We start from the raw sequence: 24,149 nt of genomic DNA, 5'->3' as shown, positions 1-24,149 counted from the left end.
AATCAAAAACGCTTCAACTTGGTGAGATAAGCACTTTTTGAACGAATGGCTATATCTTTTGAACTTGTGAAGGGATTACACTGAATTTGACATATATTGTGCAGAATCATGTCCTAAACAACATATTTAAACAGTAGAAATCTAACTGATGAAATTCATTAGTTATTGCCACTCCTAATCAAAATTGCTTCAACTCGGTGACATAAGCACTTTTTGCACGAATGTCTATATCTTTTGATCTTGTCGCTGGATTTCACTGAATTTGACATGTGTTGTGCAGAATCATGTCCTAAACAACATATGTCAACAGCAGAAACCAGCTTGATTAAATCCATTAGTTATTTCCACTCCTAATCAAAAACGCTTCAACCCGATAAGATAAGCAGTATTTGAACGAATGGCTATATCTTTTGATCCTGTGATGTGAATACATTGAATTTGACATTTATTGTGCAGAATCATATCCTAAAAAACATATTTCAACAGCAGAAACCAGCGTGATGAAATTCAAAAAATTTTTCCACTCCTAATCAAAAACGCTTCAACTCGGTGAGATAAGTACTTTTTGAACGAATGGCGATATCTTTTTAACCTATTTAGGGATTATACTGAATTTGACATATATTGTGCAGAATCATGTCCTAAACCACATATTTCAACAGCAGAAACCAGCTTGATGAAATTCATTAGTTATTTCCACTCCTAATCAGAAACTTCTCAACTCGGTGAGTTAAGCACTTTTTGAACGAATGGCTATGTCTTTTGGACTTTTGATGGGATATCTCTGAATTAGACATATATTGTGCAGAATCTTGACCTAACAACATATTTCAACAGCAGAAACCAGCTTGACGAAATTCATTGATTATTTCCAATACTAATCAAAAACTCTTCAACTTTTTGACATAAGTACTTTTTGAACGAATGGCGATATTTTTTTAACCTATGAAGGGATTTCCACTGAATTTGACATATATTGTGCAGAATCTTGACCTAACAACATATTTCAACAACAGAAACCAGCGTGATGAAATTCATTGGTTATTTCAAATACTAATCAAAAACTCTTAAACTTGGTGACATAAGTAATTTTTGGATGAATGGCTAGATCTTTTGAAATTGTAAAGGGATTACACTGAATTTGACATATATTGTCCAGAATCATGTCCTAAACAACAAATTTCAAGAGCAGAAACCAGCTTGATGAAATTCATTAGTTATTTCCACTCCTAATCAAAAACGCTTCAACTCGGTGAGATAAGTCCTTTTTGAATGAATGGCAATATCCTTTGAACCTGTAATGGGATCACACTGAATTTGAAATACATTGTGCAGAATCATATCCAAAAAAACATATTTCAACAGCAGAAACCAGCTTGATGAAATTCATTAGTTATTTCCACTCCTAAACAAAAACGCTTCAACTCGGTGATATAAGCATTATTTGCACGAAAGGCTATATCTTTTGATCTTGTCGCTGGATTACACTGAATTTTATATATTTTCTGCACAATCATTTCCTAGACAACATATTTCAACAGCAGAAACCAGCTTGATGAAATTCATTTATTATTTTTACTCCGAATCAAAAACGCTTCAACTCGGTGAGATAAGCACTTTTTGATCGAATGGCAATATCTTTTGAACTTGTCGCTGGATTATACTGAATTTGATATATTTTGTGCAGAATCTTGTCCTAAACAACATTTTTCAACAGCAGGAACCAGCTTGATGAAATTCATTAGTCATTTGCACTCCTAATCAAAAACGCTTCAACTCAGTCTCATAAGCACGTTTTGAACGATTGGCTATATCCTTTGAACCTGTAATGGGCTCACAAGAATTTGACATATATTGTGCAGAATCATGTCCTAAACAACATATTTCAACAGCAGAAACCAGCTTGATGAAATTCATTAGTTATTTCCACTCCTAATCAGAAACGTCTCAACTCGGTGAGTTAAGCACTTTTTGAACGAATGGCTATATCTTTTGGACTTTTGATGGGATATCTCTGAATATGACATATATTGTGCAGAATCTTGACCTAACAACATATTTCAACAGCAGAAACCAGCTTGATGAAATTCATTAGTTATTTCCACTCCTAATCAAAAACTCTTCAACTTGGTGACATAAGTACTTTTTGGACGAATGGCTATATCCTTTGAACCTGTAATGGGATTTCATTGAATTTGACATATATTGTGCAGAATCATGTCCTAAACAACATATTTCAACAGCAGAAACTAGATTGATGAAATTCATTAGTTATTTCCACTCCTAATCAAAAACGCTTCAACTCGGTGAGATAAGTACTTTTTGAACGAATGGCTATATCTTTTGAACTTGTAAAGGGATTACACTGAATTTGACATATATTTTCCAGAATCATGTCCTAAACAACATATTTCAACAGCGGGAACCAGCTTGATGAAATTCATTAGTTATATCCACTCCTAATCAGAAACGTCTCAACTCGGTGAGATAAGCACTTTTTTCACGAATGGCTATATCTTTTAAACTTATCGCTGAATTACACTGAATTTGACATGTGTTTTGCAGAATCATGTCCTAAACAACAAATTTCAACAGCAGAAACCAGCGTGATGAAATTCAAAAGTTATTTCCACTCCTAATCAAAAACGCTTCAACTCGGTGAGATAAGTTCGTTTTTATAACGAATGGCTTTATATGTTGAACTTGCGAAGGGATTACACTTAATTTGACATATATTGTGCAGAATTATGTCATATACAACATATTTCAACAGCAGAAACCAGCTTGATGAAATCCATTAGTTATTTCCACTCCTAATCAAAAACGCTTCAACTCGGTGAGATAAGTCCTTTTTGAAAGAATGGCTATATCCTTTGAACCTTTAATGGGATCACACTGAATTTGACATATATTGTGCAGAATCATAACCCAAAAAACATGTTTCAACAGCAGAAACCAGCTTGATGAAATTCTTCAGTTATATCCTCTCCTAAACAAAAACGCTTCAACTCGGTGAGATAAGCATTATTTGCAAGAGTGGCTATATCTTTTGATCTTGTCGCTGGATTACACTGAATTTGAAATATTTTCTGCAGAATCATGTCCTAAACAATATATTTTAACAGCAGAAACCAGCTTGATGAAATTCAAAAGTTATTTCAACTCCTAATCAAAAACGCTTCAATCGGTGAGATAAGTACTTTTTGAACGAATGGCTGTATCTTTTGAAATTGTGAAGGGATTACACTGAATTTGACATATATTGTCCAGAATCATGTCCTAAACAACAAATTTCAATAGCAGAAACCAGCTTGATGAAATTCATTAGTTACTTCCAATACTAATCAAAAACTCTTCAACTTGGTGAGATAAGCACTTTTTATACAAATGGCTATATTTTTTGAACCTGGGATGGGATTTCACTGAATTTGACATATATTGTGCAGAATCTTGTCCTAAACAACATATTTCAACAGCATAAACCAGCTTGATGAAATTCATTAGTTATTTCCACTCCGAATCAAAAACGCTTCAACTCGGTGAGATAAGCACTTTTTGATCGAATGGCTATATCTTTTGAACTTGTCGCTGGATTACACTGAATTTGACATATGTTTTGCAGAATCATGTCCTAAACAACATATTTCAACAGCAGAAACCAGCTTGACGAAATCCATCAGTTATTTCCACTCCTAATCAAAAACGCTTCAACCCGATAAGATAAGCAGTTTTTGAACGAATGGCTATATCTTTTGAACCTGTGATGTGATTACACTAAATTTGACATATATTGTGCAGAATCATATCCTAAAAAACATATTTCAAGAGCAGAAACCAGCTTAATGAAATTCATTGATTATTTCCACTCCTAATCAAAAACGCTTCAACTCGGTGAGATAAGCACTTTTTGAACGAATGGCTATATCTTTTGAACTTGTGAAGGGATTACACTGAATTTGACATACATTGTGCAGAATCACGTCCTAAACAACAAATTTCAACAGCAGAAACCAGCGTGATGAAATTCAAAAGTTATTTCCACTCCTAAACAAAAACGCTTCAACTCGGTGAGATAAGTACGTTTTGAACGAATGGCTATATCTTTTGAACTTGTGAAGGGATTACACTTAATTTGACATATATTGTGCAGAATTATGTCATATACAACATATTTCAACAGCAGAAACCAGCTTGATGAAATCCATTCGTTATTTCCACTCCTAATCAAAAACACTTCAACTCGGTGAGATAAGTCCTTTTTGAAAGAATGGCGATATCCTTTGAACCTTTAATGGGATCACATTGAATTTGACATATATTGTGCAGAATCATATCCCAAAAAACATATTTCAACAGTAGAATCCAGCTTGATGAAATTCTTTAGTTATTTCCTCTCCGAAACAAAAACGCTTCAACACGGTGAGATAAGCATTATTTGCAAGAGTGGATATATCTTTTGATCTTGTTGCTGGATTACACTGAATTTGAAATATTTTCTGCAGAATCATGTCCTAAACAACATATTTCAACAGAAGAAACCAGCTTGATGAAATTCAAAAGTTATTTCCACTCCTAATCAAAAACGCTTCAATCGGTGAGATAAGAACTTTTTGAACGAATGGCTATATCTTTTGAACTTGTGAAGGGATTACACTGAATTTGACATATATTATCCAGAATCATGTCCTAAACAACAAATTTCAATAGCAGAAACCAGCTTGATGAAATTCATTAGTTACTTTCAATACTAATCAAAAACTCTTCAACTTGGTGAGATAAGCAATTTTTGAACGAATGGCTATATTTTTTGAACCTGGGATGGGATTTCACTGAATTTGACATATATTGTGCAGAATCTTGTCCTAAACAACATATTTCAACAGCATAAACCAGCTTGATGAAATTCATTAGTTATTTCCAGTCCTAATCAAAAACGCTTCAACTCGGTGAGATAAGTCCTTTTGAACGAATGGCTATATCCTTTGAACCTGTAATTGGGATCACACTGACTTTGACATATATTGTGCAGAATCATGTCCTAAACAACATATTTCAACAGCAGAAACCAGCTTGATGAAATTCAAAAGTTATTTCCACACCTAATCAAAATTGCTTCAACTCGAAGAGATAAGTACTTTTTGAACGAATGGCTATATCTTTTGAACTTGTCGCTGGATTATACTGAATTTGACATATTTTGTGCAGAATATTTTCCTAAACAACATATTTAAACAGCGGGAAACCAGCTTGATGAAATTCATTAGTTATTTCCACTCCTAATCAGAAACGTCTCAACTCGGTGAGATAAGCACCTTTTTCACGAATGGCTATATCTTTTGATCTTATCGCTGGATTACACTGAATTTGACATGTGTTTTGCAGAATCATGTCCTAAAAAACATATTTCAATAGCAGAAACCAGCTTGACGAAATCCATCAGTTATTTCCACTCCTAATCAAAAACGCTTCAACCCGATAAGATAAGCACTTTTTGAACGAATGGCTATATCTTTTGAACCTGTGATGTGATTACACTAAATTTGACATATATTGTGCAAAATCATATCCTTAAGCACATATTTCAACAACAGAAACAAGCTTGATGAAATTCATTGGTTATTTCCACTCCGAATCAAAAACGCCTCAACTCGGTGAGATAAGTTCTTTTGGAACGACTGGCGATATCTTTTGAACCTATGAAGGGATTACACTGAATTTGACATATATTGTGCAGAAACATGTTCTAAACAACATATTTCAACAGCAGAAACCAGCTTGATGAAATTCAAAAGTTATTTCCACTCCTTATCAAAAACGCTTCAACTCGGTGAGTTAAGCACTTTTTGATCGAATAGCTATATCTTTTGAACTTGTAGCTGGATTACACTGAATTTGACATATATTGTGCAGAATCATGTCCTAAACAACATATTTCAATAGCAGAAACCAGCTTGATGAAATTCATTAGTTACTTCCAATACTAATCAAAAACTCTTCAACTTGGTGAGATAAGCACTTTTTGAACGAATGGCTATATTTTTTGAACCTGGGATGGGATTTCACTGAATTTGACATATATTGTGCAGAATCTTGTCCTAAACAACATATTTCAAAAGCATAAACCAGCTTGATAAAATTCATTAGTTATTTCCACTCCGAATCAAAAACGCTTCAACTCGGTGAGATAAGCACTTTTTGAACGAATGGCTATATCTTTTGAACTTGTGAAGGGATTACACTGAATTTGACATATATTGTCCAGAATCATGTCCTAAACAACAAATTTCAATAGCAGAAACCAGCTTGATGAAATTCATTAGTTACTTCCAATACTAATCAAAAACGCTTCAACTCGGTGAGATAAGCACTTTTTGATCGAATGCCTATATCTTTTGAACTTGTCGCTGGATTATACTGAATTTGACATATTTTGTGCAGAATCTTGTCCTAAACAACATATTTCAACAGCGGGAACCAGCTTGATGAAATTCATTAGTTATTTCCACTCCTATTCAGAAACGTCTCAACTCGGTGAGATAAGCACTTTTTTCACGAATGGCTATATCTTCTGATCTTATCGCTGGATTACACTGAATTTGACATGTGTTTTGCAGAATCATGTCCTAAACAACATATTTCAACAGCAGAAACCAGCTTGACGAAATCCATCAGTTATTTCCACTCCTAATCAAAAACGCTTCAACCCGATAAGATAAGCAGTTTTTGAACGAATGGCTACATCTTTTGAACCTGTGATGTGATTACACAAAATTTGACATATATTGTGCAGAATCATATCCTAAAAAACATATTTCAACAGCAGAAACCAGCTTGATGAAATTCATTGGTTAATTCCACTCCGAATCAAAAACGCTTCAACTCGGTGAGATGAGTTCTTTTGGAATGACTGGCGATATCTTTTGAACTTGTGAAGGGATTACACTGAATTTGACATATATTGTGCAGAATCATGTCCTAAACAACAAATTTCAACAGCAGAAACCAGCGTGATGAAATTCAAAAGTGATTTCCACACCTAATCAAAAACGCTTCAACTCGGTGAGATAAGTCCTTTTTGAAAGAATGGATATATCCTTTGAACGTTTCATGGGATCACATTGAATTTTACATATATTGTGCAGAATCATATCCCAAAAAACATATTTCAACAGCAGAAACCAGCTTGATGAAATTCTTTAGTTATTTCCTCTCCTTAACAAAAACGCTTCAACTCGGTGAGATAAGCATTATTTGCAAGAGTGGCTATATCTTTTGATCTTGTCGCTGGATTACACTGAATTTGAAATATTTTCTGCAGAATCATGTCCTAAACAACATATATTAACAGCAGAAACCAGCTTGATGAAATTCATTAGTTACTTCCAATACTAATCAAAAACGCTTCAACTCGGTGAGATAAGCACTTTTTGAACGAATGGCTATATCTTTTGAACTTGTGAAGGGATTATACTGAATTTGACATATATTGTGCAGAATCCTTTCCTAAACAACATATTTCAACAGCAAAAACCAGCTTGATGAAATTCATTAGTTATTTCCACTCCGAATCAAAAACGCTTCAACTCGGTGAGATAAGCACTTTTTGAACGAATGGCTATATCTTTTGAACTTGTGAAGGGATTATACTGAATTTGACATATATTGTGCAGAATCATGTCCTAAACAACATATTTTAACAGCAGAAACCAGCTTGATGAAATTCAAAAGTTATTTCCACTCCTAATCAAAAACGCTTCAATCGGTGAGATAAGTACTTTTTGAACGAATGGCTATATCTTTTGAACTTGTGAAGGGATTACACTGAATTTGATATATATTTTCCAGAATCATGTCCTAAACAACAAATTTCAAGTGCAGAAACCAGCTTGATGAAATTCATAAGTTATTTCCACACCTAATCAAAATTGCTTCAACTCGGTGAGATAAGCAATTTTTGCACGAATGGCTATATCTTTTGATCTTGTCGCTGGATTACACTGAATTTGACATGTGTTGTGCAGAATCATGTGCCAAACAACATATTTCAAACGCAGAAACCAGCTTGATTAAATCCATTAGTTATTTCAACTCTCAATCAAAAACGCTTCAACCCGATAAGATAAGCAGTTTTTGAACGAATGGCTATGTCTTTTGAACCTGGGATGTGATTACACTGAATTTGACATATATTGTGCAGAATCATATCCTAAACAACATATTTCAACAGCAGAAACCAGCTTGATGATATTCATTGGTTATTTTCACTCCTAATCAAAAACGCTTCAACTTTGTGAGATAAGCACTTTTTGAACGAATAGCTATATCTTTTGAACTTGTAGCTAGATTACACTGAATTTGACATATATTGTGCAGAATCATGTCCTAAACAACATATTTCAATAGCAGAAACCAGCTTGATGAAATTCATTAGTTACTTCCAATACTAATCAAAAACTCTTCAACTTGGTGAGATAAGCACTTTTTAACGAATGGCTATATTTTTTGAACCTGGGATGGGATTTCACTGAATTTGACATATATTGTGCAGAATCTTGTCCTAAACAACATATTTCAAAAGCATAAACCAGCTTGATAAAATTCATTAGTTATTTCCACTCCGAATCATAAACGCTTCAACTCGGTGAGATAAGCACTTTTTGAACGAATGGCTATATCTTTTGAACTTGTGAAGGGATTACACTGAATTTGACATATATTGTCCAGAATCATGTCCTAAACAACAAATTTCAATAGCAGAAACCAGCTTGATGAAATTCATTAGTTACTTCCAATACTAATCAAAAACGCTTCAACTCGGTGAGATAAGTCCTTTTTGAAAGAATGGCTATATCCTTTGAACGTTTCATGGGATCACATTGAATTTGACATATATTGTGCAGAATCATATCCCAAAAAACATATTTCAACAGCAGAAACCAGCTTGATGAAATTCTTTAGTTATTTCCTCTCCTTAACAAAAACGCTTCAACTCGGTGAGATAAGCATTATTTGCAAGAGTGGCTATATCTTTTGATCTTGTCGCTGGATTACACTGAATTTGAAATATTTTCTGCAGAATCATGTCCTAAACAACATATTTTAACAGCAGAAACCAGCTTGATGAAATTCATTAGTTACTTCCAATACTAATCAAAAACGCTTCAACTCGGTGAGATAAGCACTTTTTGAACGAATGGCTATATCTTTTGAACTTGTGAAGGGATTATACTGAATTTTACATATATTGTGCAGAATCCTTTCCTAAACAACATATTTCAACAGCAAAAACCAGCTTGATGAAATTCATTAGTTATTTCCACTCCGAATCAAAAACGCTTCAACTCGGTGAGATAAGCACTTTTTGAACGAATGGCTATATCTTTTGAACTTGTGAAGGGATTATACTGAATTTGACATATATTGTGCAGAATCATGTCCTAAACAACATATTTTAACAGCAGAAACCAGCTTGATGAAATTCAAAAGTTATTTCCACTCCTAATCAAAAACGCTTCAATCGGTGAGATAAGTACTTTTTGAACGAATGGCTATATCTTTTGAACTTGTGAAGGGATTACACTGAATTTGACATATATATTCCAGAATCATGTCCTAAACAACAAATTTCAAGTGCAGAAACCAGCTTGATGAAATTCATAAGTTATTTCCACACCTAATCAAAATTGCTTCAACTCGGTGAGATAAGCAATTTTTGCACGAATGGCTATATCTTTTGATCTTGTCGCTGGATTACACTGAATTTGACATGTGTTGTGCAGAATCATGTGCCAAACAACATATTTCAAACGCAGAAACCAGCTTGATTAAATCCATTAGTTATTTCAACTCTCAATCAAAAACGCTTCAACCCGATAAGATAAGCAGTTTTTGAACGAATGGCTATGTCTTTTGCACCTGGGATGTGATTACACTGAATTTGACATATATTGTGCAGAATCATATCCTAAACAACATATTTCAACAGCAGAAACCAGCTTGATGAAATTCATTGGTTATTTTCACTCCTAATCAAAAACGCTTCAACTTTGTGAGATAAGCACTTTTTGAACGAATAGCTATATCTTTTGAACTTGTAGCTGGATTACACTGAATTTGACATATATTGTGCAGAATCATGTCCTAAACAACATATTTCAATAGCAGAAACCAGCTTGATGAAATTCATTAGTTACTTCCAATACTAATCAAAAACTCTTCAACTTGGTGAGATAAGCACTTTTTGAACGAATGGCTATATTTTTTGAACCTGGGATGGGATTTCACTGAATTTGACATATATTGTGCAGAATCTTGTCCTAAACAACATATTTCAAAAGCATAAACCAGCTTGATAAAATTCATTAGTTATTTCCACTCCGAATCAAAAACGCTTCAACTCGGTGATATAAGCACTTTTTGAACGAATGGCTATATCTTTTGAACTTGTGAAGGGATTACACTGAATTTGACATATATTGTCCAGAATCATGTCCTAAACAACAAATTTCAATAGCAGAAACCAGCTTGATGAAATTCATTAGTTACTTCCAATACTAATCAAAAACGCTTCAACTCGGTGAGATAAGCACTTTTTGATCGAATGCCTATATCTTTTGAACTTGTCGCTGGATTATACTGAATTTGACATATTTTGTGCAGAATCTTGTCCTAAACAACATATTTCAACAGCGGGAACCAGCTTGATGAAATTCATTAGTTATTTCCACTCCTAATCAGAAACGTCTCAACTCGGTGAGATAAGCACTTTTTTCACGAATGGCTATATCTTCTGATCTTATCGCTGGATTACACTGAATTTGACATGTGTTTTGCAGAATCATGTCCTAAACAACATATTTCAACAGCAGAAACCAGCTTGACGAAATCCATCAGTTATTTCCACTCCTAATCAAAAACGCTTCAACCCGATAAGATAAGCAGTTTTTGAACGAATGGCTACATCTTTTGAACCTGTGATGTGATTACACAAAATTTGACATATATTGTGCAGAATCATATCCTAAAAAACATATTTCAACAGCAGAAACCAGCTTGATGAAATTCATTGGTTAATTCCACTCCGAATCAAAAACGCTTCAACTCGGTGAGATGAGTTCTTTTGGAACGACTGGCGATATCTTTTGAACTTGTGAAGGGATTACACTGAATTTGACATATATTGTGCAGAATCATGTCCTAAACAACAAATTTCAACAGCAGAAACCAGCGTGATGAAATTCAAAAGTTATTTCCACTCCTAATCAAAAACGCTTCAACTCGGTGAGATAAGTCCTTTTTGAAAGAATGGCTATATCCTTTGAACCTTTAATGGGATCACATTGAATTTGACATATATTGTGCAGAATCATATCCCAAAAAACATATTTCAACAGCAGAAACCAGCTTGATGAAATTCTTTAGTTATTTCCTCTCCTTAACAAAAACGCTTCAACTCGGTGAGATAAGCATTATTTGCAAGAGTGGCTATATCTTTTGATCTTGTCGCTGGATTACACTGAATTTGAAATATTTTCTGCAGAATCATGTCCTAAACAACATATTTTAACAGCAGAAACCAGCTTGATGAAATTCATTAGTTACTTCCAATACTAATCAAAAACGCTTCAACTCGGTGAGATAAGCACTTTTTGAACGAATGGCTATATCTTTTGAACTTGTGAAGGGATTATACTGAATTTGACATATATTGTGCAGAATCCTTTCCTAAACAACATATTTCAACAGCAAAAACCAGCTTGATGAAATTCATTAGTTATTTCCACTCCGAATCAAAAACTCTTCAACTCGGTGAGATAAGCACTTTTTGAACGAATGGCTATATCTTTTGAACTTGTGAAGGGATTATACTGAATTTGACATATATTGTGCAGAATCATGTCCTAAACAACATATTTTAACAGCAGAAACCAGCTTGATGAAATTCAAAAGTTATTTCCACTCCTAATCAAAAACGCTTCAATCGGTGAGATAAGTACTTTTTGAACGAATGGCTATATCTTTTGAACTTGTGAAGGGATTACACTGAATTTGACATATATATTCCAGAATCATGTCCTAAACAACAAATTTCAAGTGCAGAAACCAGCTTGATGAAATTCATAAGTTATTTCCACACCTAATCAAAATTGCTTCAACTCGGTGAGATAAGCAATTTTTGCACGAATGGCTATATCTTTTGATCTTGTCGCTGGATTACACTGAATTTGACATGTGTTGTGCAGAATCATGTGCCAAACAACATATTTCAAACGCAGAAACCAGCTTGATTAAATCCATTAGTTATTTCAACTCTCAATCAAAAACGCTTCAACCCGATAAGATAAGCAGTTTTTGAACGAATGGCTATGTCTTTTGAACCTGGGATGTGATTACACTGAATTTGACATATATTGTGCAGAATCATATCCTAAACAACATATTTCAACAGCAGAAACCAGCTTGATGATATTCATTGGTTATTTTCACTCCTAATCAAAAACGCTTCAACTTTGTGAGATAAGCACTTTTTGAACGAATAGCTATATCTTTTGAACTTGTAGCTAGATTACACTGAATTTGACATATATTGTGCAGAATCATGTCCTAAACAACATATTTCAATAGCAGAAACCAGCTTGATGAAATTCATTAGTTACTTCCAATACTAATCAAAAACTCTTCAACTTGGTGAGATAAGCACTTTTTAACGAATGGCTATATCTTTTGAACCTGGGATGGGATTTCACTGAATTTGACATATATTGTGCAGAATCTTGTCCTAAACAACATATTTCAAAAGCATAAACCAGCTTGATAAAATTCATTAGTTATTTCCACTCCGAATCAAAAACGCTTCAACTCGGTGAGATAAGCACTTTTTGAACGAATGGCTATATCTTTTGAACTTGTGAAGGGATTACACTGAATTTGACATATATTGTCCAGAATCATGTCCTAAACAACAAATTTCAATAGCAGAAACCAGCTTGATGAAATTCATTAGTTACTTCCAATACTAATCAAAAACGCTTCAACTCGGTGAGATAAGTCCTTTTTGAAAGAATGGCTATATCCTTTGAACGTTTCATGGGATCACATTGAATTTGACATATATTGTGCAGAATCATATCCCAAAAAACATATTTCAACAGCAGAAACCAGCTTGATGAAATTCTTTAGTTATTTCCTCTCCTTAACAAAAACGCTTCAACTCGGTGAGATAAGCATTATTTGCAAGAGTGGCTATATCTTTTGATCTTGTCGCTGGATTACACTGAATTTGAAATATTTTCTGCAGAATCATGTCCTAAACAACATATTTTAACAGCAGAAACCAGCTTGATGAAATTCATTAGTTACTTCCAATACTAATCAAAAACGCTTCAACTCGGTGAGATAAGCACTTTTTGAACGAATGGCTATATCTTTTGAACTTGTGAAGGGATTATACTGAATTTGAAATATATTGTGCAGAATCCTTTCCTAAACAACATATTTCAACAGCAAAAACCAGCTTGATGAAATTCATTAGTTATTTCCACTCCGAATCAAAAACGCTTCAACTCGGTGAGATAAGCACTTTTTGAACGAATGGCTATATCTTTTGAACTTGTGAAGGGATTATACTGAATTTGACATATATTATGCAGAATCATGTCCTAAACAACATATTTTAACAGCAGAAACCAGCTTGATGAAATTCAAAAGTTATTTCCACTCCTAATCAAAAACGCTTCAATCGGTGAGATAAGTACTTTTTGAACGAATGGCTATATCTTTTGAACTTGTGAAGGGATTACACTGAATTTGACATATATATTCCAGAATCATGTCCTAAACAACAAATTTCAAGTGCAGAAACCAGCTTGATGAAATTCATAAGTTATTTCCACACCTAATCAAAATTGCTTCAACTCGGTGAGATAAGCAATTTTTGCACGAATGGCTATATCTTTTGATCTTGTCGCTGGATTACACTGAATTTGACATGTGTTGTGCAGAATCATGTGCCAAAAAACATATTTCAAACGCAGAAACCAGCTTCATTAAATCCATTAGTTATTTCAACTCTCAATCAAAAACGCTTCAACCCGATAAGATAAGCAGTTTTTGAACGAATGGCTATGTCTTTTGCACCTGGGATGTGATTACACTGAATTTGACATATATTGTGCAGAATCATATCCTAAACAACATATTTCAACAGCAGAAACCAGCTTGATGAAATTCATTGGTTATTTTCACTCCTAATCAAAAACGCTTCAACTTTGTGAGATAAGCACTTTTTGAACGAATAGCTATATCTTTTGAACTTGTAGCTGGATTACACTGAATTTGACATATATTGTGCAGAATCATGTCCTAAACAACATATTTCAATAGCAGAAACCAGCTTGATGAAATTCATTAGTTACTTCCAATACTAATCAAAAACTCTTCAACTTGGTGAGATAAGCACTTTTTGAACGAATGGCTATATTTTTTGAACCTGGGATGGGATTTCACTGAATTTGACATATATTGTGCAGAATCTTGTCCTAAACAACATATTTCAAAAGCATAAACCAGCTTGATAAAATTCATTAGTTATTTCCACTCCGAATCAAAAACGCTTCAACTCGGTGAGATAATCACTTTTTGAACGAATGGCTATATCTTTTGAACTTGTGAAGGGATTACACTGAATTTGACATATATTGTCCAGAATCATGTCCTAAACAACAAATTTCAATAGCAGAAACCAGCTTGATGAAATTCATTAGTTACTTCCAATACTAATCAAAAACGCTTCAACTCGGTGAGATAAGCACTTTTTGATCGAATGCCTATATCTTTTGAACTTGTCGCTGGATTATACTGAATTTGACATATTTTGTGCAGAATCTTGTCCTAAACAACATATTTCAACAGCGGGAACCAGCTTGATGAAATTCATTAGTTATTTCCACTCCTAATCAGAAACGTCTCAACTCGGTGAGATAAGCACTTTTTTCACGAATGGCTATATCTTCTGATCTTATCGCTGGATTACACTGAATTTGACATGTGTTTTGCAGAATCATGTCCTAAACAACATATTTCAACAGCAGAAACCAGCTTGACGAAATCCATCAGTTATTTCCACTCCTAATCAAAAACGCTTCAACCCGATAAGATAAGCAGTTTTTGAACGAATGGCTACATCTTTTGAACCTGTGATGTGATTACACAAAATTTGACATATATTGTGCAGAATCATATCCTAAACAACATATTTCAACAGCAGAAACCAGCTTGATGAAATTCATTAGTTATTTTCACTCCTAATCAAAAACGCTTCAACTTTGTGAGATAAGCACTTTTTGAACGAATGGCTATATCTTTTGAACTTGTGAAGGGATTACACTTAATTTGACATATATTGTGCAGAATTATGTCATATACATTATATTTCAACAGCAGAAACCAGCTTGATGAAATCCAGTAGTTATTTCCACTCCTAATCAAAAACGCTTCAACTCGGTGAGATAAGTCCTTTTTGAAGAAATGGCTATATCCTTTGAACCTTTAATGGGATCACACTGAATTTGACATATATTGTGCAGAATCATATCCCAAAAAACATATTTCAACAGCAGAAACCAGCTTGATGAAATTCTTTAGTTATTTCCAATACTAATCAAAAACTCTTCAACTTGGTGACATAAGCAATTTTTGAACGAATGGCTTTTTTTTTTGAACCTGTGATGGGATTTCACTGAATTTTACATATATTGTGCAGAATCTTGTCCTAAACAACATATTTCAACAGCAGAAACCAGCTTGATGAAATTCATTAGTTATTTCCACTCCGAATCAAAAACGCTTCAACTCGGTGAGATAAGCACTTTTTGATCGAATGGCTATATCTTTTGAACTTGTCGCTGGATTATACTGAATTTGACATATTTTGTGCAGAATCTTGTCCTAAACAACATATTTCAACAGCGGGAACCAGCTTGATGAAATTCATGAGTTATTTCCACTCCTAATCAGAAACGTCTCAACTCGGTGAGATAAGCACTTTTTTCAGGAATGGCTATATCTTTTTGACTTTTGATGGTATATCTCTGGATATGACATATATTGTGCAGAATCTTTACCTAACAACATATTTCAACAGCAGAAACCAGATTGATGAAATTCAAAAGTTATTTCCACTCCTAATCAAAAACGCTTCAACTCGATGACATAAGCACTTTTTGATCGAATGGCTATATCTTTTGATCTTATCGCTGGATTACACTGAATTTGACATATATTGTGCAAAATCATGTCCTAAAAAACATATTTCAACAGCAGAAACCAGCTTGACGAAATCCATCAGTTATTTCCACTCCTAATCAAAAACGCTTCAACCCGATAAGATAAGGAGTTTTTGAACGAATGGCTATATCTTTTGAACCTGTGATGTGATTACACTGAATTAGACATATATTGTGAAGAATCATATCCTAAAAAACATATTTCAACAGCAGAAACCAGCTTGATGAAATTCATTGGTTATTTCCACTCCGAATCAAAAACGCTTCAACTCGGTGAGATAAGCACTTTTATGACGAATGGCTATATCTTTTGATCTTATCGCTGGATTACACTGAATTTGATATGTGTTTTGCAGAATCATGTCCTAAACAACATATTTCAACAGCAGAAACCAGCTTGACGAAATCCATCAGTTATTTCCACTCCTAATCAAAAACGCTTCAACCCGATGAGATAAGCAGTTTTTGAACGAATGGTTATATCTTTTGAACTGGTGATGTGATTACACTACATTTGACATTTATTGTGCAGAATCATATCCTAAAAAACATATTTCAACAGCAGAAATCAGCTTGATGAAATTCATTGGTTATTTCCACTCCGAATCAAAAACGCCTCACCTCGGTGAGATAAGTTCTTTTGGAACGACTGGCGATATCTTTTGGACCTATGAAGGGATTACACTAAATTTGACATATATTGTGCAGAATCATATCCTAAAAAACATATTTCAACAGCAGAAACCAGCTTGATGAAATTCAAAAGTTTTTTCCACTCCTAATCAAAAACGCTTCAACTCGGTGAGATAAGTACTTTTTGAACAAATGGCTATATCTTTTGAACTTGTGAAGGGATTACACTGAATTTGACATATATTGTGCAGAATCATGTCCTAAACAATATATTTCAACAGCAGAAACCAGTTTGTAGAAATTCATTAGTTATTTCCACTCCTAATCAAAAACGCTTCAACTCGTGGAGATAAATACTTTTTGAACGAATAGCTATATCCTATGAACCTGTAATGGGATCACACTGACTTTGACATATATTGTGCAGAATCATATCCTAAACAACATATTTCAACAGCAGAAACCAGCTTGATGAAATTCATTAGTTATTTCCACTCCTAATCAAAAACGCTTCAAATCGGTAAGATAAGTATTTTTTGAACGAATGGCTATATCTTTTGAACATGTGAAGGGATCACACTGACTTTGACATATATTGTGCAGAATCATATCCTAAACAACATATTTCAACAGCAGAAACCAGCTTGATGAAATTCATTAGTTATTTCCACTCCTAATCAAACACGCTTCAACTTTGTGAGATAAGCACTTTTTGAAAAAATGGCTATATCTTTTGAACTTGTGAAGGGATTACACTGAATTTGACATATATTGTGCAGAATCATGTCCTAAACAACATATTTCAACAGTAGAAATCTACTTGATGAAATTCATTAGTTATTGCCACTCCTAATCAAAATTGCTTCAACTCGGTGAGATAAGCACTTTTTGAACGAATGGCTATATCTTTTGATCTTGTCGCTGGATTACACTGAATTTGACATGTGTTGTGCAGAATCATGTCCTAAACAACATATTTCAACAGCAGAAACCAGCTTGATTAAATCCATTAGTTATTTCCACTCTCAATCAAAAACGCTTCAACCCGATAAGATAAAGAGTTTTTGAACGAATGGCTATATCTTTTGAACATGTGAAGGGATGACACTGAATTTGACATATATTGTGCATATTCATGTCCTAAACAACATATTTCAACAGCAAAAACCAGCGAGATGAAATTCATTGATTATTTCCACTCCGAATCAAAAATGCTTCAACTCGGTGAGATAAGCACTTTTTGATAGAATGGCAATATCTTTTGAACTTGTCGCTGGATTATACTGAATTTGATATATTTTGTGCAGAACCATGTCCTAAACAACATATTTCAACAGCAGGAACCAGCTTGATGAAATTCATCAGCTATTTGCACTCCTAATCAAAAACGCTTCAACTCAGTCTCATAAGCACGTTTTCAACGAATGGCTATATCCTTTCAACCTGTAATGGGCTCACACGAATTTGACATATATTGTGCAGAATCATGTCCTAAACAACATATTTCAACAACAGAAACCAGCTTGATGAAATTCAAAAGTTATTTCCACTCCTAATCAGAAATGTCTCAACTCGGTGAGTTAAGCACTTTTTGAACGAATGGCTATATCTTTTTGACTTTTGATGGTATATCTCTGGATATGACATATATTGTGCAGAATCTTTACCTAACAACATATTTCAACAGCAGAAACCAGCTTGACGTAATTCATTAGTTATTTCCACTCCGAATCAAAAACGCTTCAACTCAGTGGGATAAGCACTTTTATGACGAATGGCTATATCTTTTGATCTTATCGCTGGATTACACTGAATTTGACATGTGTTTTGCAGAATCATGTCCTAAACAACATATTTCAACAGCAGAAACCAGCTTGACGAAATCCATCAGTTATTTCCACTCCTAATCAAAAACGCTTCAACCTGATAAGATAAGCAGTTTTTGAACGAATGGCTATATCTTTGAACCTGTGATGTGATTACACTAAATTTGACATATATTGTGCAGAATCATATCCTAAAAAACATATTTCAACAGCAGAAACCAGCTTGATGAAATTCATTAGTTATTTCCACTCCTAATCAAAAACGCTTCAAATCGGTAAGATAAGTATTTTTTGAACGAATGGCTATATCTTTTGAACATGTGAAGGGATCACACTGACTTTGACATATATTGTGCAGAATCATATCCTAAACAACATATTTCAACAGCAGAAACCAGCTTGATGAAATTCATTAGTTATTTCCTACCTAATCAAACACGCTTCAACTTTGTGAGATAAGCACTTTTTGAAAAAATGGCTATATCTTTTGAACTTGTGAAGGGATTACACTGAATTTGACATATATTGAGCAGAATCATGTCCTAAACAACATATTTCAACAGTAGAAATCTACTTGATGAAATTCATTAGTTATTGCCACTCCTAATCAAAATTGCTTCAACTCGGTGAGATAAGCACTTTTTGAACGAATGGCTATATCTTTTGATCTTGTCGCTGGATTACACTGAATTTGACATGTGTTGTGCAGAATCATGTCCTAAACAACATATTTCAACAGCAGAAACCAGCTTGATTAAATCCATTAGTTATTTCCACTCTCAATCAAAAACGCTTCAACCCGATAAGATAAAGAGTTTTTGAACGAATGGCTATATCTTTTGAACATGTGAAGGGATGACACTGAATTTGACATATATTGTGCATATTCATGTCCTAAACAACATATTTCAACAGCAAAAACCAGCGAGATGAAATTCATTGATTATTTCCACTCCGAATCAAAAATGCTTCAACTCGGTGAGATAAGCACTTTTTGATAGAATGGCAATATCTTTTGAACTTGTCGCTGGATTATACTGAATTTGATATATTTTGTGCAGAACCATGTCCTAAACAACATATTTCAACAGCAGGAACCAGCTTGATGAAATTCATCAGCTATTTGCACTCCTAATCAAAAACGCTTCCACTCAGTCTCATAAGCATGTTTTCAACGAATGGCTATATCCTTTAAACCTGTAATGGGCTCACACGAATTTGACATATATTGTGCAGAATCATGTCCTAAACAACATATTTCAACAACAGAAACCAGCTTGATGAAATTCAAAAGTTATTTCCACTCCTAATCAGAAATGTCTCAACTCGGTGAGTTAAGCACTTTTTGAACGAATGGCTATATCTTTTTGACTTTTGATGGTATATCTCTGGATATGACATATATTGTGCAGAATCTTTACCTAACAACATATTTCAACAGCAGAAACCAGCTTGACGTAATTCATTAGTTATTTCCACTCCGAATCAAAAACGCTTCAACTCAGTGGGATAAGCACTTTTATGACGAATGGCTATATCTTTTGATCTTATCGCTGGATTACACTGAATTTGACATGTGTTTTGCAGAATCATGTCCTAAACAACATATTTCAACAGCAGAAACCAGCTTGACGAAATCCATCAGTTATTTCCACTCCTAATCAAAAACGCTTCAACCTGATAAGATAAGCAGTTTTTGAACGAATGGCTATATCTTTGAACCTGTGATGTGATTACACTAAATTTGACATATATTGTGCAGAATCATATCCTAAAAAACATATTTCAACAGCAGAAACCAGCTTGATGAAATTCAAAAGTTATTTCCACTCCTAATCAAAAACGCTTCAACTCGGTGAGATAAGTACTTTTTTAACAAATGGCTATATCTTTTGAACTTGTGAAGGGATTACACTGAATTTGACATATATTGTGCAGAATCATGTCCGAAACAACATATTTCAACAGCAGAAACCAGCTTGTAGAAATTCATTAGTTATTTCCACTCCTAATCAAACACGCTTCAAGTCGGTGAGATAAATTCTTTTGGAACGACTGGCGATATCTTTTGAACCTATGAAGGGATTACACTGAATTTGACATATATTGTGCAGAAACATGTTCTAAACAACATATTTCAACAGCAAAAACCAGCTTGATGAAATTCAAAAGTTATTTCCCCTCCTAATCAAAAACGCTTCAACTCGGTGAGATAAGCACTTTTTGAACGAATGCCTATATCTTTTGAACTTGTGAAGGAATTACACTGAATTTGACATATATTGAGCAGAATCATGTCCTAAACAACATATTTCAACAGTAGAAATCTACTTGATGAAATTCATTAGTTATTGCCACTCCTAATCATAATTGCTTCAACTCTGTGAGATAAGCACTTTCTGCATGAATGGCTATATCTTTTGATCTTGTCGCTGGATTACACTGAATTTGACATGTGTTGTGCAGAATCATGTCCTAAACAACATATTTCAACAGCAGAAACCAGCTTGATTAAATCCATTAGTTATTTCCACTCTCAATCAAAAACGCTTCAACCCGATAAGATAAAGAGCTTTTGAACGAATGGCTATATCTTTTGAACATGTGAAGGGATGACACTGAATTTGACATATATTGTGCATATTCATGTCCTAAACAACATATTTCAACAGCAAAAACCAGCGAGATGAAATTCATTGATTATTTCCACTCCGAATCAAAAATGCTTCAACTCGGTGAGATAAGCACTTTTTGATAGAATGGCAATATCTTTTGAACTTGTCGCTGGATTATACTGAATTTGATATATTTTGTGCAGAATCATGTCCTAAACAACATATTTCAACAGCAGGAACCAGCTTGATGAAATTCATCAGCTATTTGCACTCCTAATCAAAAACGCTTCAACTCAGTCTCATAAGCACGTTTTCAACGAATGGCTATATCCTTTCAACCTGTAATGGGCTCACACGAATTTGACATATATTGTGCAGAATCATGTCCTAAACAACATATTTCAACAACAGAAACCAGCTTGATGAAATTCAAAAGTTATTTCCACTCCTAATCAGAAATGTCTCAACTCGGTGAGTTAAGCACTTTTTGAACGAATGGCTATATCTTTTTGACTTTTGATGGTATATCTCTGGATATGACATATATTGTGCAGAATCTTTACCTAACAACATATTTCAACAGCAGAAACCAGCTTGACGTAATTCATTAGTTATTTCCACTCCGAATCAAAAACGCTTCAACTCAGTGGGATAAGCACTTTTATGACGAATGGCTATATCTTTTGATCTTATCGCTGGATTACACTGAATTTGACATGTGTTTTGCAGAATCATGTCCTAAACAACATATTTCAACAGCAGAAACCAGCTTGACGAAATCCATCAGTTATTTCCACTCCTAATCAAAAACGCTTCAACCTGATAAGATAAGCAGTTTTTGAACGAATGGCTATATCTTTGAACCTGTGATGTGATTACACTAAATTTGACATATATTGTGCAGAATCATATCCTAAAAAACATATTTCAACAGCAGAAACCAGCTTGATGAAATTCATTAGTTATTTCCACTCCTAATCAAAAACGCTTCAAATCGGTAAGATAAGTATTTTTTGAACGAATGGCTATATCTTTTGAACATGTGAAGGGATCACACTGACTTTGACATATATTGTGCAGAATCATATCCTAAACAACATATTTCAACAGCAGAAACCAGCTTGATGAAATTCATTAGTTATTTCCACTCCGAATCAAAAACGCTTCAACTCGGTGAGATAAGCACTTTTTGATCGAATGGCTATATCTTTTGAACTTGTCGCTGGATTACACTGAATTTGACATATGTTTTGCAGAATCATGTCCTAAACAACATATTTCAACAGCAGAAACCAGCTTGACGAAATCCATCAGTTATTTCCACTCCTAATCAAAAACGCTTCAACCCGATAAGATAAGCAGTTTTTGAACGAATGGCTATGTCTTTTGAACCTGGGATGTGATTACACTGAATTTGACATATATTGTGCAGAATCATATCCTAAACAACATATTTCAACAGCAGAAACCAGCTTGATGAAATTCATTGGTTATTTTCACTCCTAATCAAAAACGCTTCAACTTTGTGAGATAAGCACTTTTTGAACGAATAGCTATATCTTTTGAACTTGTAGCTGGATTACACTGAATTTGACATATATTGTGCAGAATCATGTCCTAAACAACATATTTCAATAGCAGAAACCAGCTTGATGAAATTCATTAGTTACTTCCAATACTAATCAAAAACTCTTCAACTTGGTGAGATAAGCACTTTTTGAACGAATGGCTATATTTTTTGAACCTGGGATGGGATTTCACTGAATTTGACATATATTGTGCAGAATCTTGTCCTAAACAACATATTTCAAAAGCATAAACCAGCTTGATAAAATTCATTAGTTATTTCCACTCCGAATCAAAAACGCTTCAACTCGGTGAGATAAGCACTTTTTGAACGAATGGCTATATCTTTTGAACTTGTGAAGGGATTACACTGAATTTGACATATATTGTCCAGAATCATGTCCTAAACAACAAATTTCAATAGCAGAAACCAGCTTGATGAAATTCATTAGTTACTTCCAATACTAATCAAAAACGCTTCAACTCGGTGAGATAAGCACTTTTTGATCGAATGCCTATATCTTTTGAACTTGTCGCTGGATTATACTGAATTTGACATATTTTGTGCAGAATCTTGTCCTAAACAACATATTTCAACAGCGGGAACCAGCTTGATGAAATTCATTAGTTATTTCCACTCCTAATCAGAAACGTCTCAACTCGGTGAGATAAGCACTTTTTTCACGAATGGCTATATCTTCTGATCTTATCGCTGGATTACACTGAATTTGACATGTGTTTTGCAGAATCATGTCCTAAACAACATATTTCAACAGCAGAAACCAGCTTGACGAAATCCATCAGTTATTTCCACTCCTAATCAAAAACGCTTCAACCCGATAAGATAAGCAGTTTTTGAACGAATGGCTACATCTTTTGAACCTGTGATGTGATTACACAAAATTTGACATATATTGTGCAGAATCATATCCTAAAAAACATATTTCAACAGCAGAAACCAGCTTGATGAAATTCATTGGTTAATTCCACTCCGAATCAAAAACGCTTCAACTCGGTGAGATGAGTTCTTTTGGAACGACTGGCGATATCTTTTGAACTTGTGAAGGGATTACACTGAATTTGACATATATTGTGCAGAATCATGTCCTAAACAACAAATTTCAACAGCAGAAACCAGCGTTATGAAATTCAAAAGTTATTTCCACTCCTAATCAAAAACGCTTCAACTCGGTGAGATAAGTCCTTTTTGAAAGAATGGCTATATC

This window comes from Fistularia commersonii, unplaced genomic scaffold, assembly GCF_037954325.1.
Source record: "Fistularia commersonii isolate RoL2024-O1a breed Wild unplaced genomic scaffold, RoL_Fcom_v1.0 HiC_scaffold_57, whole genome shotgun sequence".
Taxonomy (NCBI): Eukaryota; Metazoa; Chordata; class Actinopteri; order Syngnathiformes; family Fistulariidae; genus Fistularia; species Fistularia commersonii.
The sequence above is the reverse complement of the archived record's forward strand: the minus strand, read 5'-3'. Positions refer to the sequence as shown.